General features: G+C 47.1%; 49 non-coding genes across 49 annotated transcripts; all 49 read left to right on the forward strand.

Annotated features, from left to right (window-relative positions):
- Nucleotides 1-261: 261 nt before the first annotated feature.
- On the forward strand, nucleotides 262-334 carry Trnar-ccu (transfer RNA arginine (anticodon CCU)). Its single transcript has one exon. It is a non-coding gene; the product is annotated as a tRNA-Arg (tRNA).
- A 501-nt stretch (nucleotides 335-835) lies between these two features.
- Nucleotides 836-908, forward strand: Trnar-ccu (transfer RNA arginine (anticodon CCU)). Its single transcript has one exon. It is a non-coding gene; the product is annotated as a tRNA-Arg (tRNA).
- A 501-nt stretch (nucleotides 909-1,409) lies between these two features.
- On the forward strand, nucleotides 1,410-1,482 carry Trnar-ccu (transfer RNA arginine (anticodon CCU)). The gene has a single exon. It is a non-coding gene; the product is annotated as a tRNA-Arg (tRNA).
- A 501-nt stretch (nucleotides 1,483-1,983) lies between these two features.
- On the forward strand, nucleotides 1,984-2,056 carry Trnar-ccu (transfer RNA arginine (anticodon CCU)). The gene has a single exon. It is a non-coding gene; the product is annotated as a tRNA-Arg (tRNA).
- Nucleotides 2,057-2,557: 501 nt separating this feature from the next.
- Trnar-ccu (transfer RNA arginine (anticodon CCU)) lies at nucleotides 2,558-2,630 on the forward strand. Its single transcript has one exon. It is a non-coding gene; the product is annotated as a tRNA-Arg (tRNA).
- A 501-nt stretch (nucleotides 2,631-3,131) lies between these two features.
- Trnar-ccu (transfer RNA arginine (anticodon CCU)) lies at nucleotides 3,132-3,204 on the forward strand. The gene has a single exon. It is a non-coding gene; the product is annotated as a tRNA-Arg (tRNA).
- A 501-nt stretch (nucleotides 3,205-3,705) lies between these two features.
- On the forward strand, nucleotides 3,706-3,778 carry Trnar-ccu (transfer RNA arginine (anticodon CCU)). The gene has a single exon. It is a non-coding gene; the product is annotated as a tRNA-Arg (tRNA).
- A 501-nt stretch (nucleotides 3,779-4,279) lies between these two features.
- On the forward strand, nucleotides 4,280-4,352 carry Trnar-ccu (transfer RNA arginine (anticodon CCU)). The gene has a single exon. It is a non-coding gene; the product is annotated as a tRNA-Arg (tRNA).
- Nucleotides 4,353-4,853: 501 nt separating this feature from the next.
- Trnar-ccu (transfer RNA arginine (anticodon CCU)) lies at nucleotides 4,854-4,926 on the forward strand. Its single transcript has one exon. It is a non-coding gene; the product is annotated as a tRNA-Arg (tRNA).
- A 501-nt stretch (nucleotides 4,927-5,427) lies between these two features.
- Trnar-ccu (transfer RNA arginine (anticodon CCU)) lies at nucleotides 5,428-5,500 on the forward strand. Its single transcript has one exon. It is a non-coding gene; the product is annotated as a tRNA-Arg (tRNA).
- Nucleotides 5,501-6,001: 501 nt separating this feature from the next.
- Trnar-ccu (transfer RNA arginine (anticodon CCU)) lies at nucleotides 6,002-6,074 on the forward strand. The gene has a single exon. It is a non-coding gene; the product is annotated as a tRNA-Arg (tRNA).
- Nucleotides 6,075-6,575: 501 nt separating this feature from the next.
- Trnar-ccu (transfer RNA arginine (anticodon CCU)) lies at nucleotides 6,576-6,648 on the forward strand. Its single transcript has one exon. It is a non-coding gene; the product is annotated as a tRNA-Arg (tRNA).
- Nucleotides 6,649-7,149: 501 nt separating this feature from the next.
- On the forward strand, nucleotides 7,150-7,222 carry Trnar-ccu (transfer RNA arginine (anticodon CCU)). Its single transcript has one exon. It is a non-coding gene; the product is annotated as a tRNA-Arg (tRNA).
- Nucleotides 7,223-7,723: 501 nt separating this feature from the next.
- Nucleotides 7,724-7,796, forward strand: Trnar-ccu (transfer RNA arginine (anticodon CCU)). Its single transcript has one exon. It is a non-coding gene; the product is annotated as a tRNA-Arg (tRNA).
- Nucleotides 7,797-8,297: 501 nt separating this feature from the next.
- On the forward strand, nucleotides 8,298-8,370 carry Trnar-ccu (transfer RNA arginine (anticodon CCU)). The gene has a single exon. It is a non-coding gene; the product is annotated as a tRNA-Arg (tRNA).
- Nucleotides 8,371-8,871: 501 nt separating this feature from the next.
- Trnar-ccu (transfer RNA arginine (anticodon CCU)) lies at nucleotides 8,872-8,944 on the forward strand. Its single transcript has one exon. It is a non-coding gene; the product is annotated as a tRNA-Arg (tRNA).
- A 501-nt stretch (nucleotides 8,945-9,445) lies between these two features.
- Nucleotides 9,446-9,518, forward strand: Trnar-ccu (transfer RNA arginine (anticodon CCU)). Its single transcript has one exon. It is a non-coding gene; the product is annotated as a tRNA-Arg (tRNA).
- Nucleotides 9,519-10,019: 501 nt separating this feature from the next.
- On the forward strand, nucleotides 10,020-10,092 carry Trnar-ccu (transfer RNA arginine (anticodon CCU)). Its single transcript has one exon. It is a non-coding gene; the product is annotated as a tRNA-Arg (tRNA).
- Nucleotides 10,093-10,593: 501 nt separating this feature from the next.
- Trnar-ccu (transfer RNA arginine (anticodon CCU)) lies at nucleotides 10,594-10,666 on the forward strand. Its single transcript has one exon. It is a non-coding gene; the product is annotated as a tRNA-Arg (tRNA).
- A 501-nt stretch (nucleotides 10,667-11,167) lies between these two features.
- Nucleotides 11,168-11,240, forward strand: Trnar-ccu (transfer RNA arginine (anticodon CCU)). Its single transcript has one exon. It is a non-coding gene; the product is annotated as a tRNA-Arg (tRNA).
- Nucleotides 11,241-11,741: 501 nt separating this feature from the next.
- Nucleotides 11,742-11,814, forward strand: Trnar-ccu (transfer RNA arginine (anticodon CCU)). Its single transcript has one exon. It is a non-coding gene; the product is annotated as a tRNA-Arg (tRNA).
- Nucleotides 11,815-12,315: 501 nt separating this feature from the next.
- Trnar-ccu (transfer RNA arginine (anticodon CCU)) lies at nucleotides 12,316-12,388 on the forward strand. The gene has a single exon. It is a non-coding gene; the product is annotated as a tRNA-Arg (tRNA).
- Nucleotides 12,389-12,889: 501 nt separating this feature from the next.
- Trnar-ccu (transfer RNA arginine (anticodon CCU)) lies at nucleotides 12,890-12,962 on the forward strand. The gene has a single exon. It is a non-coding gene; the product is annotated as a tRNA-Arg (tRNA).
- Nucleotides 12,963-13,463: 501 nt separating this feature from the next.
- Nucleotides 13,464-13,536, forward strand: Trnar-ccu (transfer RNA arginine (anticodon CCU)). The gene has a single exon. It is a non-coding gene; the product is annotated as a tRNA-Arg (tRNA).
- Nucleotides 13,537-14,037: 501 nt separating this feature from the next.
- On the forward strand, nucleotides 14,038-14,110 carry Trnar-ccu (transfer RNA arginine (anticodon CCU)). The gene has a single exon. It is a non-coding gene; the product is annotated as a tRNA-Arg (tRNA).
- A 501-nt stretch (nucleotides 14,111-14,611) lies between these two features.
- Nucleotides 14,612-14,684, forward strand: Trnar-ccu (transfer RNA arginine (anticodon CCU)). Its single transcript has one exon. It is a non-coding gene; the product is annotated as a tRNA-Arg (tRNA).
- Nucleotides 14,685-15,185: 501 nt separating this feature from the next.
- On the forward strand, nucleotides 15,186-15,258 carry Trnar-ccu (transfer RNA arginine (anticodon CCU)). The gene has a single exon. It is a non-coding gene; the product is annotated as a tRNA-Arg (tRNA).
- A 501-nt stretch (nucleotides 15,259-15,759) lies between these two features.
- Trnar-ccu (transfer RNA arginine (anticodon CCU)) lies at nucleotides 15,760-15,832 on the forward strand. The gene has a single exon. It is a non-coding gene; the product is annotated as a tRNA-Arg (tRNA).
- Nucleotides 15,833-16,333: 501 nt separating this feature from the next.
- On the forward strand, nucleotides 16,334-16,406 carry Trnar-ccu (transfer RNA arginine (anticodon CCU)). The gene has a single exon. It is a non-coding gene; the product is annotated as a tRNA-Arg (tRNA).
- A 504-nt stretch (nucleotides 16,407-16,910) lies between these two features.
- Nucleotides 16,911-16,983, forward strand: Trnar-ccu (transfer RNA arginine (anticodon CCU)). The gene has a single exon. It is a non-coding gene; the product is annotated as a tRNA-Arg (tRNA).
- Nucleotides 16,984-17,484: 501 nt separating this feature from the next.
- Nucleotides 17,485-17,557, forward strand: Trnar-ccu (transfer RNA arginine (anticodon CCU)). Its single transcript has one exon. It is a non-coding gene; the product is annotated as a tRNA-Arg (tRNA).
- A 501-nt stretch (nucleotides 17,558-18,058) lies between these two features.
- Trnar-ccu (transfer RNA arginine (anticodon CCU)) lies at nucleotides 18,059-18,131 on the forward strand. The gene has a single exon. It is a non-coding gene; the product is annotated as a tRNA-Arg (tRNA).
- A 501-nt stretch (nucleotides 18,132-18,632) lies between these two features.
- On the forward strand, nucleotides 18,633-18,705 carry Trnar-ccu (transfer RNA arginine (anticodon CCU)). The gene has a single exon. It is a non-coding gene; the product is annotated as a tRNA-Arg (tRNA).
- Nucleotides 18,706-19,206: 501 nt separating this feature from the next.
- On the forward strand, nucleotides 19,207-19,279 carry Trnar-ccu (transfer RNA arginine (anticodon CCU)). The gene has a single exon. It is a non-coding gene; the product is annotated as a tRNA-Arg (tRNA).
- Nucleotides 19,280-19,780: 501 nt separating this feature from the next.
- Trnar-ccu (transfer RNA arginine (anticodon CCU)) lies at nucleotides 19,781-19,853 on the forward strand. Its single transcript has one exon. It is a non-coding gene; the product is annotated as a tRNA-Arg (tRNA).
- Nucleotides 19,854-20,354: 501 nt separating this feature from the next.
- Trnar-ccu (transfer RNA arginine (anticodon CCU)) lies at nucleotides 20,355-20,427 on the forward strand. Its single transcript has one exon. It is a non-coding gene; the product is annotated as a tRNA-Arg (tRNA).
- A 501-nt stretch (nucleotides 20,428-20,928) lies between these two features.
- On the forward strand, nucleotides 20,929-21,001 carry Trnar-ccu (transfer RNA arginine (anticodon CCU)). The gene has a single exon. It is a non-coding gene; the product is annotated as a tRNA-Arg (tRNA).
- A 501-nt stretch (nucleotides 21,002-21,502) lies between these two features.
- Trnar-ccu (transfer RNA arginine (anticodon CCU)) lies at nucleotides 21,503-21,575 on the forward strand. Its single transcript has one exon. It is a non-coding gene; the product is annotated as a tRNA-Arg (tRNA).
- Nucleotides 21,576-22,076: 501 nt separating this feature from the next.
- On the forward strand, nucleotides 22,077-22,149 carry Trnar-ccu (transfer RNA arginine (anticodon CCU)). The gene has a single exon. It is a non-coding gene; the product is annotated as a tRNA-Arg (tRNA).
- Nucleotides 22,150-22,650: 501 nt separating this feature from the next.
- Trnaw-cca (transfer RNA tryptophan (anticodon CCA)) lies at nucleotides 22,651-22,723 on the forward strand. The gene has a single exon. It is a non-coding gene; the product is annotated as a tRNA-Trp (tRNA).
- A 501-nt stretch (nucleotides 22,724-23,224) lies between these two features.
- On the forward strand, nucleotides 23,225-23,297 carry Trnar-ccu (transfer RNA arginine (anticodon CCU)). Its single transcript has one exon. It is a non-coding gene; the product is annotated as a tRNA-Arg (tRNA).
- A 501-nt stretch (nucleotides 23,298-23,798) lies between these two features.
- On the forward strand, nucleotides 23,799-23,871 carry Trnar-ccu (transfer RNA arginine (anticodon CCU)). The gene has a single exon. It is a non-coding gene; the product is annotated as a tRNA-Arg (tRNA).
- Nucleotides 23,872-24,372: 501 nt separating this feature from the next.
- Trnar-ccu (transfer RNA arginine (anticodon CCU)) lies at nucleotides 24,373-24,445 on the forward strand. Its single transcript has one exon. It is a non-coding gene; the product is annotated as a tRNA-Arg (tRNA).
- Nucleotides 24,446-24,946: 501 nt separating this feature from the next.
- Trnar-ccu (transfer RNA arginine (anticodon CCU)) lies at nucleotides 24,947-25,019 on the forward strand. The gene has a single exon. It is a non-coding gene; the product is annotated as a tRNA-Arg (tRNA).
- Nucleotides 25,020-25,520: 501 nt separating this feature from the next.
- On the forward strand, nucleotides 25,521-25,593 carry Trnar-ccu (transfer RNA arginine (anticodon CCU)). Its single transcript has one exon. It is a non-coding gene; the product is annotated as a tRNA-Arg (tRNA).
- Nucleotides 25,594-26,094: 501 nt separating this feature from the next.
- On the forward strand, nucleotides 26,095-26,167 carry Trnar-ccu (transfer RNA arginine (anticodon CCU)). The gene has a single exon. It is a non-coding gene; the product is annotated as a tRNA-Arg (tRNA).
- Nucleotides 26,168-26,668: 501 nt separating this feature from the next.
- Trnar-ccu (transfer RNA arginine (anticodon CCU)) lies at nucleotides 26,669-26,741 on the forward strand. The gene has a single exon. It is a non-coding gene; the product is annotated as a tRNA-Arg (tRNA).
- Nucleotides 26,742-27,242: 501 nt separating this feature from the next.
- Trnar-ccu (transfer RNA arginine (anticodon CCU)) lies at nucleotides 27,243-27,315 on the forward strand. The gene has a single exon. It is a non-coding gene; the product is annotated as a tRNA-Arg (tRNA).
- A 501-nt stretch (nucleotides 27,316-27,816) lies between these two features.
- On the forward strand, nucleotides 27,817-27,889 carry Trnar-ccu (transfer RNA arginine (anticodon CCU)). Its single transcript has one exon. It is a non-coding gene; the product is annotated as a tRNA-Arg (tRNA).
- Nucleotides 27,890-27,913: the final 24 nt, after the last annotated feature.

The following is a 27,913-nucleotide window of genomic DNA, read 5'->3' on the forward strand; positions in this document are numbered from 1 at the left end:
AGTATGACCCATATGAATAGTCACTTAACTGTCTTGTGTGCAGGACTTGGAGTTCAGAAAGGGAATACAATAAGACGGCAGGTATAAGAATTGCCAGCAGAAAGTAGGTGCCTGGACTTCGATTTGTCTGAGTATGTACAGGCACACAGGAAAGGCTCATGCGACGTCCTGACTCTCTGCAGACGTAGAGTAGCGCACCAGGAAGGGTACACTTGGCAAGTGTTGATTTGAGCGAGCACTCCGCCAGCATAACGCCAGTCAGCCTCTGTGGCCTAATGGATAAGGCATCGGTCTCCTAAACCGGGGATTGTGGGTTCGAGTCCCACCAGAGGTACACGTTTTACTCACTGGGGCAAAATCACTCTCACCACATACAGGTGTAATAGTTGAGAAAGTTGGCGTTTCTGAGTGCTTACAGGTATCACAGGTATGACGACGATATGAAAATGCGCACTTACTGACAACCTGAAACGAAACGACGGCCATTATCAATCGACCTTTAGCTGCCGAAGTGTTTCAAAGCGTGATGACGCTGTGAAAGGAAACGCTATTTTAAAATTACTTGTTGGTAAACAGTATGACCCATATGAATAGTCACTTAACTGTCTTGTGTGCAGGACTTGGAGTTCAGAAAGGGAATACAATAAGACGGCAGGTATAAGAATTGCCAGCAGAAAGTAGGTGCCTGGACTTCGATTTGTCTGAGTATGTACAGGCACACAGGAAAGGCTCATGCGACGTCCTGACTCTCTGCAGACGTAGAGTAGCGCACCAGGAAGGGTACACTTGGCAAGTGTTGATTTGAGCGAGCACTCCGCCAGCATAACGCCAGTCAGCCTCTGTGGCCTAATGGATAAGGCATCGGTCTCCTAAACCGGGGACTGTGGGTTCGAGTCCCACCAGAGGTACACGTTTTAGTCACTGGGGCAAAATCACTCTCACCACATACAGGTGTAATAGTTGAGAAAGTTGGCGTTTCTGAGTGCTTACAGGTATCACAGGTATGACGACGATATGAAAATGCGCACTTACTGACAACCTGAAACGAAACGACGGCCATTATCAATCGACCTTTAGCTGCCGAAGTGTTTCAAAGCGTGATGACGCTGTGAAAGGAAACGCTATTTTAAAATTACTTGTTGGTAAACAGTATGACCCATATGAATAGTCACTTAACTGTCTTGTGTGCAGGACTTGGAGTTCAGAAAGGGAATACAATAAGACGGCAGGTATAAGAATTGCCAGCAGAAAGTAGGTGCCTGGACTTCGATTTGTCTGAGTATGTACAGGCACACAGGAAAGGCTCATGCGACGTCCTGACTCTCTGCAGACGTAGAGTAGCGCACCAGGAAGGGTACACTTGGCAAGTGTTGATTTGAGCGAGCACTCCGCCAGCATAACGCCAGTCAGCCTCTGTGGCCTAATGGATAAGGCATCGGTCTCCTAAACCGGGGACTGTGGGTTCGAGTCCCACCAGAGGTACACGTTTTACTCACTGGGGCAAAATCACTCTCACCACATACAGGTGTAATAGTTGAGAAAGTTGGCGTTTCTGAGTGCTTACAGGTATCACAGGTATGACGACGATATGAAAATGCGCACTTACTGACAACCTGAAACGAAACGACGGCCATTATCAATCGACCTTTAGCTGCCGAAGTGTTTCAAAGCGTGATGACGCTGTGAAAGGAAACGCTATTTTAAAATTACTTGTTGGTAAACAGTATGACCCATATGAATAGTCAATTAACTGTCTTGTGTGCAGGACTTGGAGTTCAGAAAGGGAATACAATAAGACGGCAGGTATAAGAATTGCCAGCAGAAAGTAGGTGCCTGGACTTCGATTTGTCTGAGTATGTACAGGCACACAGGAAAGGCTCATGCGACGTCCTGACTCTCTGCAGACGTAGAGTAGCGCACCAGGAAGGGTACACTTGGCAAGTGTTGATTTGAGCGAGCACTCCGCCAGCATAACGCCAGTCAGCCTCTGTGGCCTAATGGATAAGGCATCGGTCTCCTAAACCGGGGACTGTGGGTTCGAGTCCCACCAGAGGTACACGTTTTACTCACTGGGGCAAAATCACTCTCACCACATACAGGTGTAATAGTTGAGAAAGTTGGCGTTTCTGAGTGCTTACAGGTATCACAGGTATGACGACGATATGAAAATGCGCACTTACTGACAACCTGAAACGAAACGACGGCCATTATCAATCGACCTTTAGCTGCCGAAGTGTTTCAAAGCGTGATGACGCTGTGAAAGGAAACGCTATTTTAAAATTACTTGTTGGTAAACAGTATGACCCATATGAATAGTCACTTAACTGTCTTGTGTGCAGGACTTGGAGTTCAGAAAGGGAATACAATAAGACGGCAGGTATAAGAATTGCCAGCAGAAAGTAGGTGCCTGGACTTCGATTTGTCTGAGTATGTACAGGCACACAGGAAAGGCTCATGCGACGTCCTGACTCTCTGCAGACGTAGAGTAGCGCACCAGGAAGGGTACACTTGGCAAGTGTTGATTTGAGCGAGCACTCCGCCAGCATAACGCCAGTCAGCCTCTGTGGCCTAATGGATAAGGCATCGGTCTCCTAAACCGGGGATTGTGGGTTCGAGTCCCACCAGAGGTACACGTTTTACTCACTGGGGCAAAATCACTCTCACCACATACAGGTGTAATAGTTGAGAAAGTTGGCGTTTCTGAGTGCTTACAGGTATCACAGGTATGACGACGATATGAAAATGCGCACTTACTGACAACCTGAAACGAAACGACGGCCATTATCAATCGACCTTTAGCTGCCGAAGTGTTTCAAAGCGTGATGACGCTGTGAAAGGAAACGCTATTTTAAAATTACTTGTTGGTAAACAGTATGACCCATATGAATAGTCACTTAACTGTCTTGTGTGCAGGACTTGGAGTTCAGAAAGGGAATACAATAAGACGGCAGGTATAAGAATTGCCAGCAGAAAGTAGGTGCCTGGACTTCGATTTGTCTGAGTATGTACAGGCACACAGGAAAGGCTCATGCGACGTCCTGACTCTCTGCAGACGTAGAGTAGCGCACCAGGAAGGGTACACTTGGCAAGTGTTGATTTGAGCGAGCACTCCGCCAGCATAACGCCAGTCAGCCTCTGTGGCCTAATGGATAAGGCATCGGTCTCCTAAACCGGGGATTGTGGGTTCGAGTCCCACCAGAGGTACACGTTTTACTCACTGGGGCAAAATCACTCTCACCACATACAGGTGTAATAGTTGAGAAAGTTGGCGTTTCTGAGTGCTTACAGGTATCACAGGTATGACGACGATATGAAAATGCGCACTTACTGACAACCTGAAACGAAACGACGGCCATTATCAATCGACCTTTAGCTGCCGAAGTGTTTCAAAGCGTGATGACGCTGTGAAAGGAAACGCTATTTTAAAATTACTTGTTGGTAAACAGTATGACCCATATGAATAGTCACTTAACTGTCTTGTGTGCAGGACTTGGAGTTCAGAAAGGGAATACAATAAGACGGCAGGTATAAGAATTGCCAGCAGAAAGTAGGTGCCTGGACTTCGATTTGTCTGAGTATGTACAGGCACACAGGAAAGGCTCATGCGACGTCCTGACTCTCTGCAGACGTAGAGTAGCGCACCAGGAAGGGTACACTTGGCAAGTGTTGATTTGAGCGAGCACTCCGCCAGCATAACGCCAGTCAGCCTCTGTGGCCTAATGGATAAGGCATCGGTCTCCTAAACCGGGGATTGTGGGTTCGAGTCCCACCAGAGGTACACGTTTTACTCACTGGGGCAAAATCACTCTCACCACATACAGGTGTAATAGTTGAGAAAGTTGGCGTTTCTGAGTGCTTACAGGTATCACAGGTATGACGACGATATGAAAATGCGCACTTACTGACAACCTGAAACGAAACGACGGCCATTATCAATCGACCTTTAGCTGCCGAAGTGTTTCAAAGCGTGATGACGCTGTGAAAGGAAACGCTATTTTAAAATTACTTGTTGGTAAACAGTATGACCCATATGAATAGTCACTTAACTGTCTTGTGTGCAGGACTTGGAGTTCAGAAAGGGAATACAATAAGACGGCAGGTATAAGAATTGCCAGCAGAAAGTAGGTGCCTGGACTTCGATTTGTCTGAGTATGTACAGGCACACAGGAAAGGCTCATGCGACGTCCTGACTCTCTGCAGACGTAGAGTAGCGCACCAGGAAGGGTACACTTGGCAAGTGTTGATTTGAGCGAGCACTCCGCCAGCATAACGCCAGTCAGCCTCTGTGGCCTAATGGATAAGGCATCGGTCTCCTAAACCGGGGATTGTGGGTTCGAGTCCCACCAGAGGTACACGTTTTACTCACTGGGGCAAAATCACTCTCACCACATACAGGTGTAATAGTTGAGAAAGTTGGCGTTTCTGAGTGCTTACAGGTATCACAGGTATGACGACGATATGAAAATGCGCACTTACTGACAACCTGAAACGAAACGACGGCCATTATCAATCGACCTTTAGCTGCCGAAGTGTTTCAAAGCGTGATGACGCTGTGAAAGGAAACGCTATTTTAAAATTACTTGTTGGTAAACAGTATGACCCATATGAATAGTCACTTAACTGTCTTGTGTGCAGGACTTGGAGTTCAGAAAGGGAATACAATAAGACGGCAGGTATAAGAATTGCCAGCAGAAAGTAGGTGCCTGGACTTCGATTTGTCTGAGTATGTACAGGCACACAGGAAAGGCTCATGCGACGTCCTGACTCTCTGCAGACGTAGAGTAGCGCACCAGGAAGGGTACACTTGGCAAGTGTTGATTTGAGCGAGCACTCCGCCAGCATAACGCCAGTCAGCCTCTGTGGCCTAATGGATAAGGCATCGGTCTCCTAAACCGGGGATTGTGGGTTCGAGTCCCACCAGAGGTACACGTTTTACTCACTGGGGCAAAATCACTCTCACCACATACAGGTGTAATAGTTGAGAAAGTTGGCGTTTCTGAGTGCTTACAGGTATCACAGGTATGACGACGATATGAAAATGCGCACTTACTGACAACCTGAAACGAAACGACGGCCATTATCAATCGACCTTTAGCTGCCGAAGTGTTTCAAAGCGTGATGACGCTGTGAAAGGAAACGCTATTTTAAAATTACTTGTTGGTAAACAGTATGACCCATATGAATAGTCACTTAACTGTCTTGTGTGCAGGACTTGGAGTTCAGAAAGGGAATACAATAAGACGGCAGGTATAAGAATTGCCAGCAGAAAGTAGGTGCCTGGACTTCGATTTGTCTGAGTATGTACAGGCACACAGGAAAGGCTCATGCGACGTCCTGACTCTCTGCAGACGTAGAGTAGCGCACCAGGAAGGGTACACTTGGCAAGTGTTGATTTGAGCGAGCACTCCGCCAGCATAACGCCAGTCAGCCTCTGTGGCCTAATGGATAAGGCATCGGTCTCCTAAACCGGGGATTGTGGGTTCGAGTCCCACCAGAGGTACACGTTTTACTCACTGGGGCAAAATCACTCTCACCACATACAGGTGTAATAGTTGAGAAAGTTGGCGTTTCTGAGTGCTTACAGGTATCACAGGTATGACGACGATATGAAAATGCGCACTTACTGACAACCTGAAACGAAACGACGGCCATTATCAATCGACCTTTAGCTGCCGAAGTGTTTCAAAGCGTGATGACGCTGTGAAAGGAAACGCTATTTTAAAATTACTTGTTGGTAAACAGTATGACCCATATGAATAGTCACTTAACTGTCTTGTGTGCAGGACTTGGAGTTCAGAAAGGGAATACAATAAGACGGCAGGTATAAGAATTGCCAGCAGAAAGTAGGTGCCTGGACTTCGATTTGTCTGAGTATGTACAGGCACACAGGAAAGGCTCATGCGACGTCCTGACTCTCTGCAGACGTAGAGTAGCGCACCAGGAAGGGTACACTTGGCAAGTGTTGATTTGAGCGAGCACTCCGCCAGCATAACGCCAGTCAGCCTCTGTGGCCTAATGGATAAGGCATCGGTCTCCTAAACCGGGGATTGTGGGTTCGAGTCCCACCAGAGGTACACGTTTTACTCACTGGGGCAAAATCACTCTCACCACATACAGGTGTAATAGTTGAGAAAGTTGGCGTTTCTGAGTGCTTACAGGTATCACAGGTATGACGACGATATGAAAATGCGCACTTACTGACAACCTGAAACGAAACGACGGCCATTATCAATCGACCTTTAGCTGCCGAAGTGTTTCAAAGCGTGATGACGCTGTGAAAGGAAACGCTATTTTAAAATTACTTGTTGGTAAACAGTATGACCCATATGAATAGTCACTTAACTGTCTTGTGTGCAGGACTTGGAGTTCAGAAAGGGAATACAATAAGACGGCAGGTATAAGAATTGCCAGCAGAAAGTAGGTGCCTGGACTTCGATTTGTCTGAGTATGTACAGGCACACAGGAAAGGCTCATGCGACGTCCTGACTCTCTGCAGACGTAGAGTAGCGCACCAGGAAGGGTACACTTGGCAAGTGTTGATTTGAGCGAGCACTCCGCCAGCATAACGCCAGTCAGCCTCTGTGGCCTAATGGATAAGGCATCGGTCTCCTAAACCGGGGATTGTGGGTTCGAGTCCCACCAGAGGTACACGTTTTACTCACTGGGGCAAAATCACTCTCACCACATACAGGTGTAATAGTTGAGAAAGTTGGCGTTTCTGAGTGCTTACAGGTATCACAGGTATGACGACGATATGAAAATGCGCACTTACTGACAACCTGAAACGAAACGACGGCCATTATCAATCGACCTTTAGCTGCCGAAGTGTTTCAAAGCGTGATGACGCTGTGAAAGGAAACGCTATTTTAAAATTACTTGTTGGTAAACAGTATGACCCATATGAATAGTCACTTAACTGTCTTGTGTGCAGGACTTGGAGTTCAGAAAGGGAATACAATAAGACGGCAGGTATAAGAATTGCCAGCAGAAAGTAGGTGCCTGGACTTCGATTTGTCTGAGTATGTACAGGCACACAGGAAAGGCTCATGCGACGTCCTGACTCTCTGCAGACGTAGAGTAGCGCACCAGGAAGGGTACACGTGGCAAGTGTTGATTTGAGCGAGCACTCCGCCAGCATAACGCCAGTCAGCCTCTGTGGCCTAATGGATAAGGCATCGGTCTCCTAAACCGGGGATTGTGGGTTCGAGTCCCACCAGAGGTACACGTTTTACTCACTGGGGCAAAATCACTCTCACCACATACAGGTGTAATAGTTGAGAAAGTTGGCGTTTCTGAGTGCTTACAGGTATCACAGGTATGACGACGATATGAAAATGCGCACTTACTGACAACCTGAAACGAAACGACGGCCATTATCAATCGACCTTTAGCTGCCGAAGTGTTTCAAAGCGTGATGACGCTGTGAAAGGAAACGCTATTTTAAAATTACTTGTTGGTAAACAGTATGACCCATATGAATAGTCACTTAACTGTCTTGTGTGCAGGACTTGGAGTTCAGAAAGGGAATACAATAAGACGGCAGGTATAAGAATTGCCAGCAGAAAGTAGGTGCCTGGACTTCGATTTGTCTGAGTATGTACAGGCACACAGGAAAGGCTCATGCGACGTCCTGACTCTCTGCAGACGTAGAGTAGCGCACCAGGAAGGGTACACTTGGCAAGTGTTGATTTGAGCGAGCACTCCGCCAGCATAACGCCAGTCAGCCTCTGTGGCCTAATGGATAAGGCATCGGTCTCCTAAACCGGGGATTGTGGGTTCGAGTCCCACCAGAGGTACACGTTTTACTCACTGGGGCAAAATCACTCTCACCACATACAGGTGTAATAGTTGAGAAAGTTGGCGTTTCTGAGTGCTTACAGGTATCACAGGTATGACGACGATATGAAAATGCGCACTTACTGACAACCTGAAACGAAACGACGGCCATTATCAATCGACCTTTAGCTGCCGAAGTGTTTCAAAGCGTGATGACGCTGTGAAAGGAAACGCTATTTTAAAATTACTTGTTGGTAAACAGTATGACCCATATGAATAGTCACTTAACTGTCTTGTGTGCAGGACTTGGAGTTCAGAAAGGGAATACAATAAGACGGCAGGTATAAGAATTGCCAGCAGAAAGTAGGTGCCTGGACTTCGATTTGTCTGAGTATGTACAGGCACACAGGAAAGGCTCATGCGACGTCCTGACTCTCTGCAGACGTAGAGTAGCGCACCAGGAAGGGTACACTTGGCAAGTGTTGATTTGAGCGAGCACTCCGCCAGCATAACGCCAGTCAGCCTCTGTGGCCTAATGGATAAGGCATCGGTCTCCTAAACCGGGGATTGTGGGTTCGAGTCCCACCAGAGGTACACGTTTTACTCACTGGGGCAAAATCACTCTCACCACATACAGGTGTAATAGTTGAGAAAGTTGGCGTTTCTGAGTGCTTACAGGTATCACAGGTATGACGACGATATGAAAATGCGCACTTACTGACAACCTGAAACGAAACGACGGCCATTATCAATCGACCTTTAGCTGCCGAAGTGTTTCAAAGCGTGATGACGCTGTGAAAGGAAACGCTATTTTAAAATTACTTGTTGGTAAACAGTATGACCCATATGAATAGTCACTTAACTGTCTTGTGTGCAGGACTTGGAGTTCAGAAAGGGAATACAATAAGACGGCAGGTATAAGAATTGCCAGCAGAAAGTAGGTGCCTGGACTTCGATTTGTCTGAGTATGTACAGGCACACAGGAAAGGCTCATGCGACGTCCTGACTCTCTGCAGACGTAGAGTAGCGCACCAGGAAGGGTACACTTGGCAAGTGTTGATTTGAGCGAGCACTCCGCCAGCATAACGCCAGTCAGCCTCTGTGGCCTAATGGATAAGGCATCGGTCTCCTAAACCGGGGATTGTGGGTTCGAGTCCCACCAGAGGTACACGTTTTACTCACTGGGGCAAAATCACTCTCACCACATACAGGTGTAATAGTTGAGAAAGTTGGCGTTTCTGAGTGCTTACAGGTATCACAGGTATGACGACGATATGAAAATGCGCACTTACTGACAACCTGAAACGGAACGACGGCCATTATCAATCGACCTTTAGCTGCCGAAGTGTTTCAAAGCGTGATGACGCTGTGAAAGGAAACGCTATTTTAAAATTACTTGTTGGTAAACAGTATGACCCATATGAATAGTCACTTAACTGTCTTGTGTGCAGGACTTGGAGTTCAGAAAGGGAATACAATAAGACGGCAGGTATAAGAATTGCCAGCAGAAAGTAGGTGCCTGGACTTCGATTTGTCTGAGTATGTACAGGCACACAGGAAAGGCTCATGCGACGTCCTGACTCTCTGCAGACGTAGAGTAGCGCACCAGGAAGGGTACACTTGGCAAGTGTTCATTTGAGCGAGCACTCCGCCAGCATAACGCCAGTCAGCCTCTGTGGCCTAATGGATAAGGCATCGGTCTCCTAAACCGGGGATTGTGGGTTCGAGTCCCACCAGAGGTACACGTTTTACTCACTGGGGCAAAATCACTCTCACCACATACAGGTGTAATAGTTGAGAAAGTTGGCGTTTCTGAGTGCTTACAGGTATCACAGGTATGACGACGATATGAAAATGCGCACTTACTGACAACCTGAAACGAAACGACGGCCATTATCAATCGACCTTTAGCTGCCGAAGTGTTTCAAAGCGTGATGACGCTGTGAAAGGAAACGCTATTTTAAAATTACTTGTTGGTAAACAGTATGACCCATATGAATAGTCACTTAACTGTCTTGTGTGCAGGACTTGGAGTTCAGAAAGGGAATACAATAAGACGGCAGGTATAAGAATTGCCAGCAGAAAGTAGGTGCCTGGACTTCGATTTGTCTGAGTATGTACAGGCACACAGGAAAGGCTCATGCGACGTCCTGACTCTCTGCAGACGTAGAGTAGCGCACCAGGAAGGGTACACTTGGCAAGTGTTGATTTGAGCGAGCACTCCGCCAGCATAACGCCAGTCAGCCTCTGTGGCCTAATGGATAAGGCATCGGTCTCCTAAACCGGGGATTGTGGGTTCGAGTCCCACCAGAGGTACACGTTTTACTCACTGGGGCAAAATCACTCTCACCACATACAGGTGTAATAGTTGAGAAAGTTGGCGTTTCTGAGTGCTTACAGGTATCACAGGTATGACGACGATATGAAAATGCGCACTTACTGACAACCTGAAACGAAACGACGGCCATTATCAATCGACCTTTAGCTGCCGAAGTGTTTCAAAGCGTGATGACGCTGTGAAAGGAAACGCTATTTTAAAATTACTTGTTGGTAAACAGTATGACCCATATGAATAGTCACTTAACTGTCTTGTGTGCAGGACTTGGAGTTCAGAAAGGGAATACAATAAGACGGCAGGTATAAGAATTGCCAGCAGAAAGTAGGTGCCTGGACTTCGATTTGTCTGAGTATGTACAGGCACACAGGAAAGGCTCATGCGACGTCCTGACTCTCTGCAGACGTAGAGTAGCGCACCAGGAAGGGTACACTTGGCAAGTGTTGATTTGAGCGAGCACTCCGCCAGCATAACGCCAGTCAGCCTCTGTGGCCTAATGGATAAGGCATCGGTCTCCTAAACCGGGGATTGTGGGTTCGAGTCCCACCAGAGGTACACGTTTTACTCACTGGGGCAAAATCACTCTCACCACATACAGGTGTAATAGTTGAGAAAGTTGGCGTTTCTGAGTGCTTACAGGTATCACAGGTATGACGACGATATGAAAATGCGCACTTACTGACAACCTGAAACGAAACGACGGCCATTATCAATCGACCTTTAGCTGCCGAAGTGTTTCAAAGCGTGATGACGCTGTGAAAGGAAACGCTATTTTAAAATTACTTGTTGGTAAACAGTATGACCCATATGAATAGTCACTTAACTGTCTTGTGTGCAGGACTTGGAGTTCAGAAAGGGAATACAATAAGACGGCAGGTATAAGAATTGCCAGCAGAAAGTAGGTGCCTGGACTTCGATTTGTCTGAGTATGTACAGGCACACAGGAAAGGCTCATGCGACGTCCTGACTCTCTGCAGACGTAGAGTAGCGCACCAGGAAGGGTACACTTGGCAAGTGTTGATTTGAGCGAGCACTCCGCCAGCATAACGCCAGTCAGCCTCTGTGGCCTAATGGATAAGGCATCGGTCTCCTAAACCGGGGATTGTGGGTTCGAGTCCCACCAGAGGTACACGTTTTACTCACTGGGGCAAAATCACTCTCACCACATACAGGTGTAATAGTTGAGAAAGTTGGCGTTTCTGAGTGCTTACAGGTATCACAGGTATGACGACGATATGAAAATGCGCACTTACTGACAACCTGAAACGAAACGACGGCCATTATCAATCGACCTTTAGCTGCCGAAGTGTTTCAAAGCGTGATGACGCTGTGAAAGGAAACGCTATTTTAAAATTACTTGTTGGTAAACAGTATGACCCATATGAATAGTCACTTAACTGTCTTGTGTGCAGGACTTGGAGTTCAGAAAGGGAATACAATAAGACGGCAGGTATAAGAATTGCCAGCAGAAAGTACGTGCCTGGACTTCGATTTGTCTGAGTATGTACAGGCACACAGGAAAGGCTCATGCGACGTCCTGACTCTCTGCAGACGTAGAGTAGCGCACCAGGAAGGGTACACTTGGCAAGTGTTGATTTGAGCGAGCACTCCGCCAGCATAACGCCAGTCAGCCTCTGTGGCCTAATGGATAAGGCATCGGTCTCCTAAACCGGGGATTGTGGGTTCGAGTCCCACCAGAGGTACACGTTTTACTCACTGGGGCAAAATCACTCTCACCACATACAGGTGTAATAGTTGAGAAAGTTGGCGTTTCTGAGTGCTTACAGGTATCACAGGTATGACGACGATATGAAAATGCGCACTTACTGACAACCTGAAACGAAACGACGGCCATTATCAATCGACCTTTAGCTGCCGAAGTGTTTCAAAGCGTGATGACGCTGTGAAAGGAAACGCTATTTTAAAATTACTTGTTGGTAAACAGTATGACCCATATGAATAGTCACTTAACTGTCTTGTGTGCAGGACTTGGAGTTCAGAAAGGGAATACAATAAGACGGCAGGTATAAGAATTGCCAGCAGAAAGTAGGTGCCTGGACTTCGATTTGTCTGAGTATGTACAGGCACACAGGAAAGGCTCATGCGACGTCCTGACTCTCTGCAGACGTAGAGTAGCGCACCAGGAAGGGTACACTTGGCAAGTGTTGATTTGAGCGAGCACTCCGCCAGCATAACGCCAGTCAGCCTCTGTGGCCTAATGGATAAGGCATCGGTTTCCTAAACCGGGGATTGTGGGTTCGAGTCCCACCAGAGGTACACGTTTTACTCACTGGGGCAAAATCACTCTCACCACATACAGGTGTAATAGTTGAGAAAGTTGGCGTTTCTGAGTGCTTACAGGTATCACAGGTATGACGACGATATGAAAATGCGCACTTACTGACAACCTGAAACGAAACGACGGCCATTATCAATCGACCTTTAGCTGCCGAAGTGTTTCAAAGCGTGATGACGCTGTGAAAGGAAACGCTATTTTAAAATTACTTGTTGGTAAACAGTATGACCCATATGAATAGTCACTTAACTGTCTTGTGTGCAGGACTTGGAGTTCAGAAAGGGAATACAATAAGACGGCAGGTATAAGAATTGCCAGCAGAAAGTAGGTGCCTGGACTTCGATTTGTCTGAGTATGTACAGGCACACAGGAAAGGCTCATGCGACGTCCTGACTCTCTGCAGACGTAGAGTAGCGCACCAGGAAGGGTACACTTGGCAAGTGTTGATTTGAGCGAGCACTCCGCCAGCATAACGCCAGTCAGCCTCTGTGGCCTAATGGATAAGGCATCGGTCTCCTAAACCGGGGATTGTGGGTTCGAGTCCCACCAGAGGTACACGTTTTACTCACTGGGGCAAAATCACTCTCACCACATACAGGTGTAATAGTTGAGAAAGTTGGCGTTTCTGAGTGCTTACAGGTATCACAGGTATGACGACGATATGAAAATGCGCACTTACTGACAACCTGAAACGAAACGACGGCCATTATCAATCGACCTTTAGCTGCCGAAGTGTTTCAAAGCGTGATGACGCTGTGAAAGGAAACGCTATTTTAAAATTACTTGTTGGTAAACAGTATGACCCATATGAATAGTCACTTAACTGTCTTGTGTGCAGGACTTGGAGTTCAGAAAGGGAATACAATAAGACGGCAGGTATAAGAATTGCCAGCAGAAAGTAGGTGCCTGGACTTCGATTTGTCTGAGTATGTACAGGCACACAGGAAAGGCTCATGCGACGTCCTGACTCTCTGCAGACGTAGAGTAGCGCACCAGGAAGGGTACACTTGGCAAGTGTTGATTTGAGCGAGCACTCCGCCAGCATAACGCCAGTCAGCCTCTGTGGCCTAATGGATAAGGCATCGGTCTCCTAAACCGGGGATTGTGGGTTCGAGTCCCACCAGAGGTACACGTTTTACTCACTGGGGCAAAATCACTCTCACCACATACAGGTGTAATAGTTGAGAAAGTTGGCGTTTCTGAGTGCTTACAGGTATCACAGGTATGACGACGATATGAAAATGCGCACTTACTGACAACCTGAAACGAAACGACGGCCATTATCAATCGACCTTTAGCTGCCGAAGTGTTTCAAAGCGTGATGACGCTGTGAAAGGAAACGCTATTTTAAAATTACTTGTTGGTAAACAGTATGACCCATATGAATAGTCACTTAACTGTCTTGTGTGCAGGACTTGGAGTTCAGAAAGGGAATACAATAAGACGGCAGGTATAAGAATTGCCAGCAGAAAGTAGGTGCCTGGACTTCGATTTGTCTGAGTATGTACAGGCACACAGGAAAGGCTCATGCGACGTCCTGACTCTCTGCAGACGTAGAGTAGCGCACCAGGAAGGGTACACTTGGCAAGTGTTGATTTGAGCGAGCACTCCGCCAGCATAACGCCAGTCAGCCTCTGTGGCCTAATGGATAAGGCATCGGTCTCCTAAACCGGGGATTGTGGGTTCGAGTCCCACCAGAGGTACACGTTTTACTCACTGGGGCAAAATCACTCTCACCACATACAGGTGTAATAGTTGAGAAAGTTGGCGTTTCTGAGTGCTTACAGGTATCACAGGTATGACGACGATATGAAAATGCGCACTTACTGACAACCTGAAACGAAACGACGGCCATTATCAATCGACCTTTAGCTGCCGAAGTGTTTCAAAGCGTGATGACGCTGTGAAAGGAAACGCTATTTTAAAATTACTTGTTGGTAAACAGTATGACCCATATGAATAGTCACTTAACTGTCTTGTGTGCAGGACTTGGAGTTCAGAAAGGGAATACAATAAGACGGCAGGTATAAGAATTGCCAGCAGAAAGTAGGTGCCTGGACTTCGATTTGTCTGAGTATGTACAGGCACACAGGAAAGGCTCATGCGACGTCCTGACTCTCTGCAGACGTAGAGTAGCGCACCAGGAAGGGTACACTTGGCAAGTGTTGATTTGAGCGAGCACTCCGCCAGCATAACGCCAGTCAGCCTCTGTGGCCTAATGGATAAGGCATCGGTCTCCTAAACCGGGGATTGTGGGTTCGAGTCCCACCAGAGGTACACGTTTTACTCACTGGGGCAAAATCACTCTCACCACATACAGGTGTAATAGTTGAGAAAGTTGGCGTTTCTGAGTGCTTACAGGTATCACAGGTATGACGACGATATGAAAATGCGCACTTACTGACAACCTGAAACGAAACGACGGCCATTATCAATCGACCTTTAGCTGCCGAAGTGTTTCAAAGCGTGATGACGCTGTGAAAGGAAACGCTATTTTAAAATTACTTGTTGGTAAACAGTATGACCCATATGAATAGTCACTTAACTGTCTTGTGTGCAGGACTTGGAGTTCAGAAAGGGAATACAATAAGACGGCAGGTATAAGAATTGCCAGCAGAAAGTAGGTGCCTGGACTTCGATTTGTCTGAGTATGTACAGGCACACAGGAAAGGCTCATGCGACGTCCTGACTCTCTGCAGACGTAGAGTAGCGCACCAGGAAGGGTACACTTGGCAAGTGTTGATTTGAGCGAGCACTCCGCCAGCATAACGCCAGTCAGCCTCTGTGGCCTAATGGATAAGGCATCGGTCTCCTAAACCGGGGATTGTGGGTTCGAGTCCCACCAGAGGTACACGTTTTACTCACTGGGGCAAAATCACTCTCACCACATACAGGTGTAATAGTTGAGAAAGTTGGCGTTTCTGAGTGCTTACAGGTATCACAGGTATGACGACGATATGAAAATGCGCACTTACTGACAACCTGAAACGAAACGACGGCCATTATCAATCGACCTTTAGCTGCCGAAGTGTTTCAAAGCGTGATGACGCTGTGAAAGGAAACGCTATTTTAAAATTACTTGTTGGTAAACAGTATGACCCATATGAATAGTCACTTAACTGTCTTGTGTGCAGGACTTGGAGTTCAGAAAGGGAATACAATAAGACGGCAGGTATAAGAATTGCCAGCAGAAAGTAGATGCCTGGACTTCGATTTGTCTGAGTATGTACAGGCACACAGGAAAGGCTCATGCGACGTCCTGACTCTCTGCAGACGTAGAGTAGCGCACCAGGAAGGGTACACTTGGCAAGTGTTGATTTGAGCGAGCACTCCGCCAGCATAACGCCAGTCAGCCTCTGTGGCCTAATGGATAAGGCATCGGTCTCCTAAACCGGGGATTGTGGGTTCGAGTCCCACCAGAGGTACACGTTTTACTCACTGGGGCAAAATCACTCTCACCACATACAGGTGTAATAGTTGAGAAAGTTGGTGTTTCTGAGTGCTTACAGGTATCACAGGTATGACGACGATATGAAAATGCGCACTTACTGACAACCTGAAACGAAACGACGGCCATTATCAATCGACCTTTAGCTGCCGAAGTGTTTCAAAGCGTGATGACGCTGTGAAAGGAAACGCTATTTTAAAATTACTTGTTGGTAAACAGTATGACCCATATGAATAGTCACTTAACTGTCTTGTGTGCAGGACTTGGAGTTCAGAAAGGGAATACAATAAGACGGCAGGTATAAGAATTGCCAGCAGAAAGTAGGTGCCTGGACTTCGATTTGTCTGAGTATGTACAGGCACACAGGAAAGGCTCATGCGACGTCCTGACTCTCTGCAGACGTAGAGTAGCGCACCAGGAAGGGTACACTTGGCAAGTGTTGATTTGAGCGAGCACTCCGCCAGCATAACGCCAGTCAGCCTCTGTGGCCTAATGGATAAGGCATCGGTCTCCTAAACCGGGGATTGTGGGTTCGAGTCCCACCAGAGGTACACGTTTTACTCACTGGGGCAAAATCACTCTCACCACATACAGGTGTAATAGTTGAGAAAGTTGGCGTTTCTGAGTGCTTACAGGTATCACAGGTATGACGACGATATGAAAATGCGCACTTACTGACAACCTGAAACGAAACGACGGCCATTATCAATCGACCTTTAGCTGCCGAAGTGTTTCAAAGCGTGATGACGCTGTGAAAGGAAACGCTATTTTAAAATTACTTGTTGGTAAACAGTATGACCCATATGAATAGTCACTTAACTGTCTTGTGTGCAGGACTTGGAGTTCAGAAAGGGAATACAATAAGACGACGGCAGGTATAAGAATTGCCAGCAGAAAGTAGGTGCCTGGACTTCGATTTGTCTGAGTATGTACAGGCACACAGGAAAGGCTCATGCGACGTCCTGACTCTCTGCAGACGTAGAGTAGCGCACCAGGAAGGGTACACTTGGCAAGTGTTGATTTGAGCGAGCACTCCGCCAGCATAACGCCAGTCAGCCTCTGTGGCCTAATGGATAAGGCATCGGTCTCCTAAACCGGGGATTGTGGGTTCGAGTCCCACCAGAGGTACACGTTTTACTCACTGGGGCAAAATCACTCTCACCACATACAGGTGTAATAGTTGAGAAAGTTGGCGTTTCTGAGTGCTTACAGGTATCACAGGTATGACGACGATATGAAAATGCGCACTTACTGACAACCTGAAACGAAACGACGGCCATTATCAATCGACCTTTAGCTGCCGAAGTGTTTCAAAGCGTGATGACGCTGTGAAAGGAAACGCTATTTTAAAATTACTTGTTGGTAAACAGTATGACCCATATGAATAGTCACTTAACTGTCTTGTGTGCAGGACTTGGAGTTCAGAAAGGGAATACAATAAGACGGCAGGTATAAGAATTGCCAGCAGAAAGTAGGTGCCTGGACTTCGATTTGTCTGAGTATGTACAGGCACACAGGAAAGGCTCATGCGACGTCCTGACTCTCTGCAGACGTAGAGTAGCGCACCAGGAAGGGTACACTTGGCAAGTGTTGATTTGAGCGAGCACTCCGCCAGCATAACGCCAGTCAGCCTCTGTGGCCTAATGGATAAGGCATCGGTCTCCTAAACCGGGGATTGTGGGTTCGAGTCCCACCAGAGGTACACGTTTTACTCACTGGGGCAAAATCACTCTCACCACATACAGGTGTAATAGTTGAGAAAGTTGGCGTTTCTGAGTGCTTACAGGTATCACAGGTATGACGACGATATGAAAATGCGCACTTACTGACAACCTGAAACGAAACGACGGCCATTATCAATCGACCTTTAGCTGCCGAAGTGTTTCAAAGCGTGATGACGCTGTGAAAGGAAACGCTATTTTAAAATTACTTGTTGGTAAACAGTATGACCCATATGAATAGTCACTTAACTGTCTTGTGTGCAGGACTTGGAGTTCAGAAAGGGAATACAATAAGACGGCAGGTATAAGAATTGCCAGCAGAAAGTAGGTGCCTGGACTTCGATTTGTCTGAGTATGTACAGGCACACAGGAAAGGCTCATGCGACGTCCTGACTCTCTGCAGACGTAGAGTAGCGCACCAGGAAGGGTACACTTGGCAAGTGTTGATTTGAGCGAGCACTCCGCCAGCATAACGCCAGTCAGCCTCTGTGGCCTAATGGATAAGGCATCGGTCTCCTAAACCGGGGATTGTGGGTTCGAGTCCCACCAGAGGTACACGTTTTACTCACTGGGGCAAAATCACTCTCACCACATACAGGTGTAATAGTTGAGAAAGTTGGCGTTTCTGAGTGCTTACAGGTATCACAGGTATGACGACGATATGAAAATGCGCACTTACTGACAACCTGAAACGAAACGACGGCCATTATCAATCGACCTTTAGCTGCCGAAGTGTTTCAAAGCGTGATGACGCTGTGAAAGGAAACGCTATTTTAAAATTACTTGTTGGTAAACAGTATGACCCATATGAATAGTCACTTAACTGTCTTGTGTGCAGGACTTGGAGTTCAGAAAGGGAATACAATAAGACGGCAGGTATAAGAATTGCCAGCAGAAAGTAGGTGCCTGGACTTCGATTTGTCTGAGTATGTACAGGCACACAGGAAAGGCTCATGCGACGTCCTGACTCTCTGCAGACGTAGAGTAGCGCACCAGGAAGGGTACACTTGGCAAGTGTTGATTTGAGCGAGCACTCCGCCAGCATAACGCCAGTCAGCCTCTGTGGCCTAATGGATAAGGCATCGGTCTCCTAAACCGGGGATTGTGGGTTCGAGTCCCACCAGAGGTACACGTTTTACTCACTGGGGCAAAATCACTCTCACCACATACAGGTGTAATAGTTGAGAAAGTTGGCGTTTCTGAGTGCTTACAGGTATCACAGGTATGACGACGATATGAAAATGCGCACTTACTGACAACCTGAAACGAAACGACGGCCATTATCAATCGACCTTTAGCTGCCGAAGTGTTTCAAAGCGTGATGACGCTGTGAAAGGAAACGCTATTTTAAAATTACTTGTTGGTAAACAGTATGACCCATATGAATAGTCACTTAACTGTCTTGTGTGCAGGACTTGGAGTTCAGAAAGGGAATACAATAAGACGGCAGGTATAAGAATTGCCAGCAGAAAGTAGGTGCCTGGACTTCGATTTGTCTGAGTATGTACAGGCACACAGGAAAGGCTCATGCGACGTCCTGACTCTCTGCAGACGTAGAGTAGCGCACCAGGAAGGGTACACTTGGCAAGTGTTGATTTGAGCGAGCACTCCGCCAGCATAACGCCAGTCAGCCTCTGTGGCCTAATGGATAAGGCATCGGTCTCCTAAACCGGGGATTGTGGGTTCGAGTCCCACCAGAGGTACACGTTTTACTCACTGGGGCAAAATCACTCTCACCACATACAGGTGTAATAGTTGAGAAAGTTGGCGTTTCTGAGTGCTTACAGGTATCACAGGTATGACGACGATATGAAAATGCGCACTTACTGACAACCTGAAACGAAACGACGGCCATTATCAATCGACCTTTAGCTGCCGAAGTGTTTCAAAGCGTGATGACGCTGTGAAAGGAAACGCTATTTTAAAATTACTTGTTGGTAAACAGTATGACCCATATGAATAGTCACTTAACTGTCTTGTGTGCAGGACTTGGAGTTCAGAAAGGGAATACAATAAGACGGCAGGTATAAGAATTGCCAGCAGAAAGTAGGTGCCTGGACTTCGATTTGTCTGAGTATGTACAGGCACACAGGAAAGGCTCATGCGACGTCCTGACTCTCTGCAGACGTAGAGTAGCGCACCAGGAAGGGTACACTTGGCAAGTGTTGATTTGAGCGAGCACTCCGCCAGCATAACGCCAGTCAGCCTCTGTGGCCTAATGGATAAGGCATCGGTCTCCTAAACCGGGGATTGTGGGTTCGAGTCCCACCAGAGATACACGTTTTACTCACTGGGGCAAAATCACTCTCACCACATACAGGTGTAATAGTTGAGAAAGTTGGCGTTTCTGAGTGCTTACAGGTATCACAGGTATGACGACGATATGAAAATGCGCACTTACTGACAACCTGAAACGAAACGACGGCCATTATCAATCGACCTTTAGTTGCCGAAGTGTTTCAAAGCGTGATGACGCTGTGAAAGGAAACGCTATTTTAAAATTACTTGTTGGTAAACAGTATGACCCATATGAATAGTCACTTAACTGTCTTGTGTGCAGGACTTGGAGTTCAGAAAGGGAATACAATAAGACGGCAGGTATAAGAATTGCCAGCAGAAAGTAGGTGCCTGGACTTCGATTTGTCTGAGTATGTACAGGCACACAGGAAAGGCTCATGCGACGTCCTGACTCTCTGCAGACGTAGAGTAGCGCACCAGGAAGGGTACACTTGGCAAGTGTTGATTTGAGCGAGCACTCCGCCAGCATAACGCCAGTCAGCCTCTGTGGCCTAATGGATAAGGCATCGGTCTCCTAAACCGGGGATTGTGGGTTCGAGTCCCACCAGAGGTACACGTTTTACTCACTGGGGCAAAATCACTCTCACCACATACAGGTGTAATAGTTGAGAAAGTTGGCGTTTCTGAGTGCTTACAGGTATCACAGGTATGACGACGATATGAAAATGCGCACTTACTGACAACCTGAAACGAAACGACGGCCATTATCAATCGACCTTTAGCTGCCGAAGTGTTTCAAAGCGTGATGACGCTGTGAAAGGAAACGCTATTTTAAAATTACTTGTTGGTAAACAGTATGACCCATATGAATAGTCACTTAACTGTCTTGTGTGCAGGACTTGGAGTTCAGAAAGGGAATACAATAAGACGGCAGGTATAAGAATTGCCAGCAGAAAGTAGGTGCCTGGACTTCGATTTGTCTGAGTATGTACAGGCACACAGGAAAGGCTCATGCGACGTCCTGACTCTCTGCAGACGTAGAGTAGCGCACCAGGAAGGGTACACTTGGCAAGTGTTGATTTGAGCGAGCACTCCGCCAGCATAACGCCAGTCAGCCTCTGTGGCCTAATGGATAAGGCATCGGTCTCCTAAACCGGGGATTGTGGGTTCGAGTCCCACCAGAGATACACGTTTTACTCACTGGGGCAAAATCACTCTCACCACATACAGGTGTAATAGTTGAGAAAGTTGGCGTTTCTGAGTGCTTACAGGTATCACAGGTATGACGACGATATGAAAATGCGCACTTACTGACAACCTGAAACGAAACGACGGCCATTATCAATCGACCTTTAGCTGCCGAAGTGTTTCAAAGCGTGATGACGCTGTGAAAGGAAACGCTATTTTAAAATTACTTGTTGGTAAACAGTATGACCCATATGAATAGTCACTTAACTGTCTTGTGTGCAGGACTTGGAGTTCAGAAAGGGAATACAATAAGACGGCAGGTATAAGAATTGCCAGCAGAAAGTAGGTGCCTGGACTTCGATTTGTCTGAGTATGTACAGGCACACAGGAAAGGCTCATGCGACGTCCTGACTCTCTGCAGACGTAGAGTAGCGCACCAGGAAGGGTACACTTGGCAAGTGTTGATTTGAGCGAGCACTCCGCCAGCATAACGCCAGTCAGCCTCTGTGGCCTAATGGATAAGGCATCGGTCTCCTAAACCGGGGATTGTGGGTTCGAGTCCCACCAGAGGTACACGTTTTACTCACTGGGGCAAAATCACTCTCACCACATACAGGTGTAATAGTTGAGAAAGTTGGCGTTTCTGAGTGCTTACAGGTATCACAGGTATGACGACGATATGAAAATGCGCACTTACTGACAACCTGAAACGAAACGACGGCCATTATCAATCGACCTTTAGCTGCCGAAGTGTTTCAAAGCGTGATGACGCTGTGAAAGGAAACGCTATTTTAAAATTACTTGTTGGTAAACAGTATGACCCATATGAATAGTCACTTAACTGTCTTGTGTGCAGGACTTGGAGTTCAGAAAGGGAATACAATAAGACGGCAGGTATAAGAATTGCCAGCAGAAAGTAGGTGCCTGGACTTCGATTTGTCTGAGTATGTACAGGCACACAGGAAAGGCTCATGCGACGTCCTGACTCTCTGCAGACGTAGAGTAGCGCACCAGGAAGGGTACACTTGGCAAGTGTTGATTTGAGCGAGCACTCCGCCAGCATAACGCCAGTCAGCCTCTGTGGCCTAATGGATAAGGCATCGGTCTCCTAAACCGGGGATTGTGGGTTCGAGTCCCACCAGAGGTACACGTTTTACTCACTGGGGCAAAATCACTCTCACCACATACAGGTGTAATAGTTGAGAAAGTTGGCGTTTCTGAGTGCTTACAGGTATCACAGGTATGACGACGATATGAAAATGCGCACTTACTGACAACCTGAAACGAAACGACGGCCATTATCAATCGACCTTTAGCTGCCGAAGTGTTTCAAAGCGTGATGACGCTGTGAAAGGAAACGCTATTTTAAAATTACTTGTTGGTAAACAGTATGACCCATATGAATAGTCACTTAACTGTCTTGTGTGCAGGACTTGGAGTTCAGAAAGGGAATACAATAAGACGGCAGGTATAAGAATTGCCAGCAGAAAGTAGGTGCCTGGACTTCGATTTGTCTGAGTATGTACAGGCACACAGGAAAGGCTCATGCGACGTCCTGACTCTCTGCAGACGTAGAGTAGCGCACCAGGAAGGGTACACTTGGCAAGTGTTGATTTGAGCGAGCACTCCGCCAGCATAACGCCAGTCAGCCTCTGTGGCCTAATGGATAAGGCATCGGTCTCCAAAACCGGGGATTGTGGGTTCGAGTCCCACCAGAGGTACACGTTTTACTCACTGGGGCAAAATCACTCTCACCACATACAGGTGTAATAGTTGAGAAAGTTGGCGTTTCTGAGTGCTTACAGGTATCACAGGTATGACGACGATATGAAAATGCGCACTTACTGACAACCTGAAACGAAACGACGGCCATTATCAATCGACCTTTAGCTGCCGAAGTGTTTCAAAGCGTGATGACGCTGTGAAAGGAAACGCTATTTTAAAATTACTTGTTGGTAAACAGTATGACCCATATGAATAGTCACTTAACTGTCTTGTGTGCAGGACTTGGAGTTCAGAAAGGGAATACAATAAGACGGCAGGTATAAGAATTGCCAGCAGAAAGTAGGTGCCTGGACTTCGATTTGTCTGAGTATGTACAGGCACACAGGAAAGGCTCATGCGACGTCCTGACTCTCTGCAGACGTAGAGTAGCGCACCAGGAAGGGTACACTTGGCAAGTGTTGATTTGAGCGAGCACTCCGCCAGCATAACGCCAGTCAGCCTCTGTGGCCTAATGGATAAGGCATCGGTCTCCTAAACCGGGGATTGTGGGTTCGAGTCCCACCAGAGGTACACGTTTTACTCACTGGGGCAAAATCACTCTCACCACATACAGGTGTAATAGTTGAGAAAGTTGGCGTTTCTGAGTGCTTACAGGTATCACAGGTATGACGACGATATGAAAATGCGCACTTACTGACAACCTGAAACGAAACGACGGCCATTATCAATCGACCTTTAGCTGCCGAAGTGTTTCAAAGCGTGATGACGCTGTGAAAGGAAACGCTATTTTAAAATTACTTGTTGGTAAACAGTATGACCCATATGAATAGTCACTTAACTGTCTTGTGTGCAGGACTTGGAGTTCAGAAAGGGAATACAATAAGACGGCAGGTATAAGAATTGCCAGCAGAAAGTAGGTGCCTGGACTTCGATTTGTCTGAGTATGTACAGGCACACAGGAAAGGCTCATGCGACGTCCTGACTCTCTGCAGACGTAGAGTAGCGCACCAGGAAGGGTACACTTGGCAAGTGTTGATTTGAGCGAGCACTCCGCCAGCATAACGCCAGTCAGCCTCTGTGGCCTAATGGATAAGGCATCGGTCTCCTAAACCGGGGATTGTGGGTTCGAGTCCCACCAGAGGTACACGTTTTACTCACTGGGGCAAAATCACTCTCACCACATACAGGTGTAATAGTTGAGAAAGTTGGCGTTTCTGAGTGCTTACAGGTATCACAGGTATGACGACGATATGAAAATGCGCACTTACTGACAACCTGAAACGAAACGACGGCCATTATCAATCGACCTTTAGCTGCCGAAGTGTTTCAAAGCGTGATGACGCTGTGAAAGGAAACGCTATTTTAAAATTACTTGTTGGTAAACAGTATGACCCATATGAATAGTCACTTAACTGTCTTGTGTGCAGGACTTGGAGTTCAGAAAGGGAATACAATAAGACGGCAGGTATAAGAATTGCCAGCAGAAAGTAGGTGCCTGGACTTCGATTTGTCTGAGTATGTACAGGCACACAGGAAAGGCTCATGCGACGTCCTGACTCTCTGCAGACGTAGAGTAGCGCACCAGGAAGGGTACACTTGGCAAGTGTTGATTTGAGCGAGCACTCCGCCAGCATAACGCCAGTCAGCCTCTGTGGCCTAATGGATAAGGCATCGGTTTCCTAAACCGGGGATTGTGGGTTCGAGTCCCACCAGAGGTACACGTTTTACTCACTGGGGCAAAATCACTCTCACCACATACAGGTGTAATAGTTGAGAAAGTTGGCGTTTCTGAGTGCTTACAGGTATCACAGGTATGACGACGATATGAAAATGCGCACTTACTGACAACCTGAAACGAAACGACGGCCATTATCAATCGACCTTTAGCTGCCGAAGTGTTTCAAAGCGTGATGACGCTGTGAAAGGAAACGCTATTTTAAAATTACTTGTTGGTAAACAGTATGACCCATATGAATAGTCACTTAACTGTCTTGTGTGCAGGACTTGGAGTTCAGAAAGGGAATACAATAAGACGGCAGGTATAAGAATTGCCAGCAGAAAGTAGGTGCCTGGACTTCGATTTGTCTGAGTATGTACAGGCACACAGGAAAGGCTCATGCGACGTCCTGACTCTCTGCAGACGTAGAGTAGCGCACCAGGAAGGGTACACTTGGCAAGTGTTGATTTGAGCGAGCACTCCGCCAGCATAACGCCAGTCAGCCTCTGTGGCCTAATGGATAAGGCATCGGTCTCCTAAACCGGGGATTGTGGGTTCGAGTCCCACCAGAGGTACACGTTTTACTCACTGGGGCAAAATCACTCTCACCACATACAGGTGTAATAGTTGAGAAAGTTGGCGTTTCTGAGTGCTTACAGGTATCACAGGTATGACGACGATATGAAAATGCGCACTTACTGACAACCTGAAACGAAACGACGGCCATTATCAATCGACCTTTAGCTGCCGAAGTGTTTCAAAGCGTGATGACGCTGTGAAAGGAAACGCTATTTTAAAATTACTTGTTGGTAAACAGTATGACCCATATGAATAGTCACTTAACTGTCTTGTGTGCAGGACTTGGAGTTCAGAAAGGGAATACAATAAGACGGCAGGTATAAGAATTGCCAGCAGAAAGTAGGTGCCTGGACTTCGATTTGTCTGAGTATGTACAGGCACACAGGAAAGGCTCATGCGACGTCCTGACTCTCTGCAGACGTAGAGTAGCGCACCAGGAAGGGTACACTTGGCAAGTGTTGATTTGAGCGAGCACTCCGCCAGCATAACGCCAGTCAGCCTCTGTGGCCTAATGGATAAGGCATCGGTCTCCTAAACCGGGGATTGTGGGTTCGAGTCCCACCAGAGGTACACGTTTTACTCACTGGGGCAAAATCACTCTCACCACATACAGGTGTAATAGTTGAGAAAGTTGGCGTTTCTGAGTGCTTACAGGTATCACAGGTATGACGACGATATGAAAATGCGCACTTACTGACAACCTGAAACGAAACGACGGCCATTATCAATCGACCTTTAGCTGCCGAAGTGTTTCAAAGCGTGATGACGCTGTGAAAGGAAACGCTATTTTAAAATTACTTGTTGGTAAACAGTATGACCCATATGAATAGTCACTTAACTGTCTTGTGTGCAGGACTTGGAGTTCAGAAAGGGAATACAATAAGACGGCAGGTATAAGAATTGCCAGCAGAAAGTAGGTGCCTGGACTTCGATTTGTCTGAGTATGTACAGGCACACAGGAAAGGCTCATGCGACGTCCTGACTCTCTGCAGACGTAGAGTAGCGCACCAGGAAGGGTACACTTGGCAAGTGTTGATTTGAGCGAGCACTCCGCCAGCATAACGCCAGTCAGCCTCTGTGGCCTAATGGATAAGGCATCGGTCTCCTAAACCGGGGATTGTGGGTTCGAGTCCCACCAGAGGTACACGTTTTACTCACTGGGGCAAAATCACTCTCACCACATACAGGTGTAATAGTTGAGAAAGTTGGCGTTTCTGAGTGCTTACAGGTATCACAGGTATGACGACGATATGAAAATGCGCACTTACTGACAACCTGAAACGAAACGACGGCCATTATCAATCGACCTTTAGCTGCCGAAGTGTTTCAAAGCGTGATGACGCTGTGAAAGGAAACGCTATTTTAAAATTACTTGTTGGTAAACAGTATGACCCATATGAATAGTCACTTAACTGTCTTGTGTGCAGGACTTGGAGTTCAGAAAGGGAATACAATAAGACGGCAGGTATAAGAATTGCCAGCAGAAAGTAGGTGCCTGGACTTCGATTTGTCTGAGTATGTACAGGCACACAGGAAAGGCTCATGCGACGTCCTGACTCTCTGCAGACGTAGAGTAGCGCACCAGGAAGGGTACACTTGGCAAGTGTTGATTTGAGCGAGCACTCCGCCAGCATAACGCCAGTCAGCCTCTGTGGCCTAATGGATAAGGCATCGGTCTCCTAAACCGGGGATTGTGGGTCCGAGTCCCACCAGAGGTACACGTTTTACTCACTGGGGCAAAATCACTCTCACCACATACAGGTGTAATAGTTGAGAAAGTTGGCGTTTCTGAGTGCTTACAGGTATCACAGGTATGACGACGATATGAAAATGCGCACTTACTGACAACCTGAAACGAAACGACGGCCATTATCAATCGACCTTTAGCTGCCGAAGTGTTTCAAAGCGTGATGACGCTGTGAAAGGAAACGCTATTTTAAAATTACTTGTTGGTAAACAGTATGACCCATATGAATAGTCACTTAACTGTCTTGTGTGCAGGACTTGGAGTTCAGAAAGGGAATACAATAAGACGGCAGGTATAAGAATTGCCAGCAGAAAGTAGGTGCCTGGACTTCGATTTGTCTGAGTATGTACAGGCACACAGGAAAGGCTCATGCGACGTCCTGACTCTCTGCAGACGTAGAGTAGCGCACCAGGAAGGGTACACTTGGCAAGTGTTGATTTGAGCGAGCACTCCGCCAGCATAACGCCAGTCAGCCTCTGTGGCCTAATGGATAAGGCATCGGTCTCCTAAACTGGGGATTGTGGGTTCGAGTCCCACCAGAGGTACACGTTTTACTCACTGGGGCAAAATCACTCTCACCACATACAGGTGTAATAGTTGAGAAAGTTGGCGTTTCTGAGTGCTTACAGGTATCACAGGTATGACGACGATATGAAAATGCGCACTTACTGACAACCTGAAACGAAACGACGGCCATTATCAATCGACCTTTAGCTGCCGAAGTGTTTCAAAGCGTGATGACGCTGTGAAAGGAAACGCTATTTTAAAATTACTTGTTGGTAAACAGTATGACCCATATGAATAGTCACTTAACTGTCTTGTGTGCAGGACTTGGAGTTCAGAAAGGGAATACAATAAGACGGCAGGTATAAGAATTGCCAGCAGAAAGTAGGTGCCTGGACTTCGATTTGTCTGAGTATGTACAGGCACACAGGAAAGGCTCATGCGACGTCCTGACTCTCTGCAGACGTAGAGTAGCGCACCAGGAAGGGTACACTTGGCAAGTGTTGATTTGAGCGAGCACTCCGCCAGCATAACGCCAGTCAGCCTCTGTGGCCTAATGGATAAGGCATCGGTCTCCTAAACCGGGGATTGTGGGTTCGAGTCCCACCAGAGGTACACGTTTTACTCACTGGGGCAAAA

The sequence above is a fragment of the Schistocerca cancellata genome, unplaced genomic scaffold, assembly GCF_023864275.1.
Source record: "Schistocerca cancellata isolate TAMUIC-IGC-003103 unplaced genomic scaffold, iqSchCanc2.1 HiC_scaffold_828, whole genome shotgun sequence".
NCBI classification, from domain to species: Eukaryota; Metazoa; Arthropoda; class Insecta; order Orthoptera; family Acrididae; genus Schistocerca; species Schistocerca cancellata.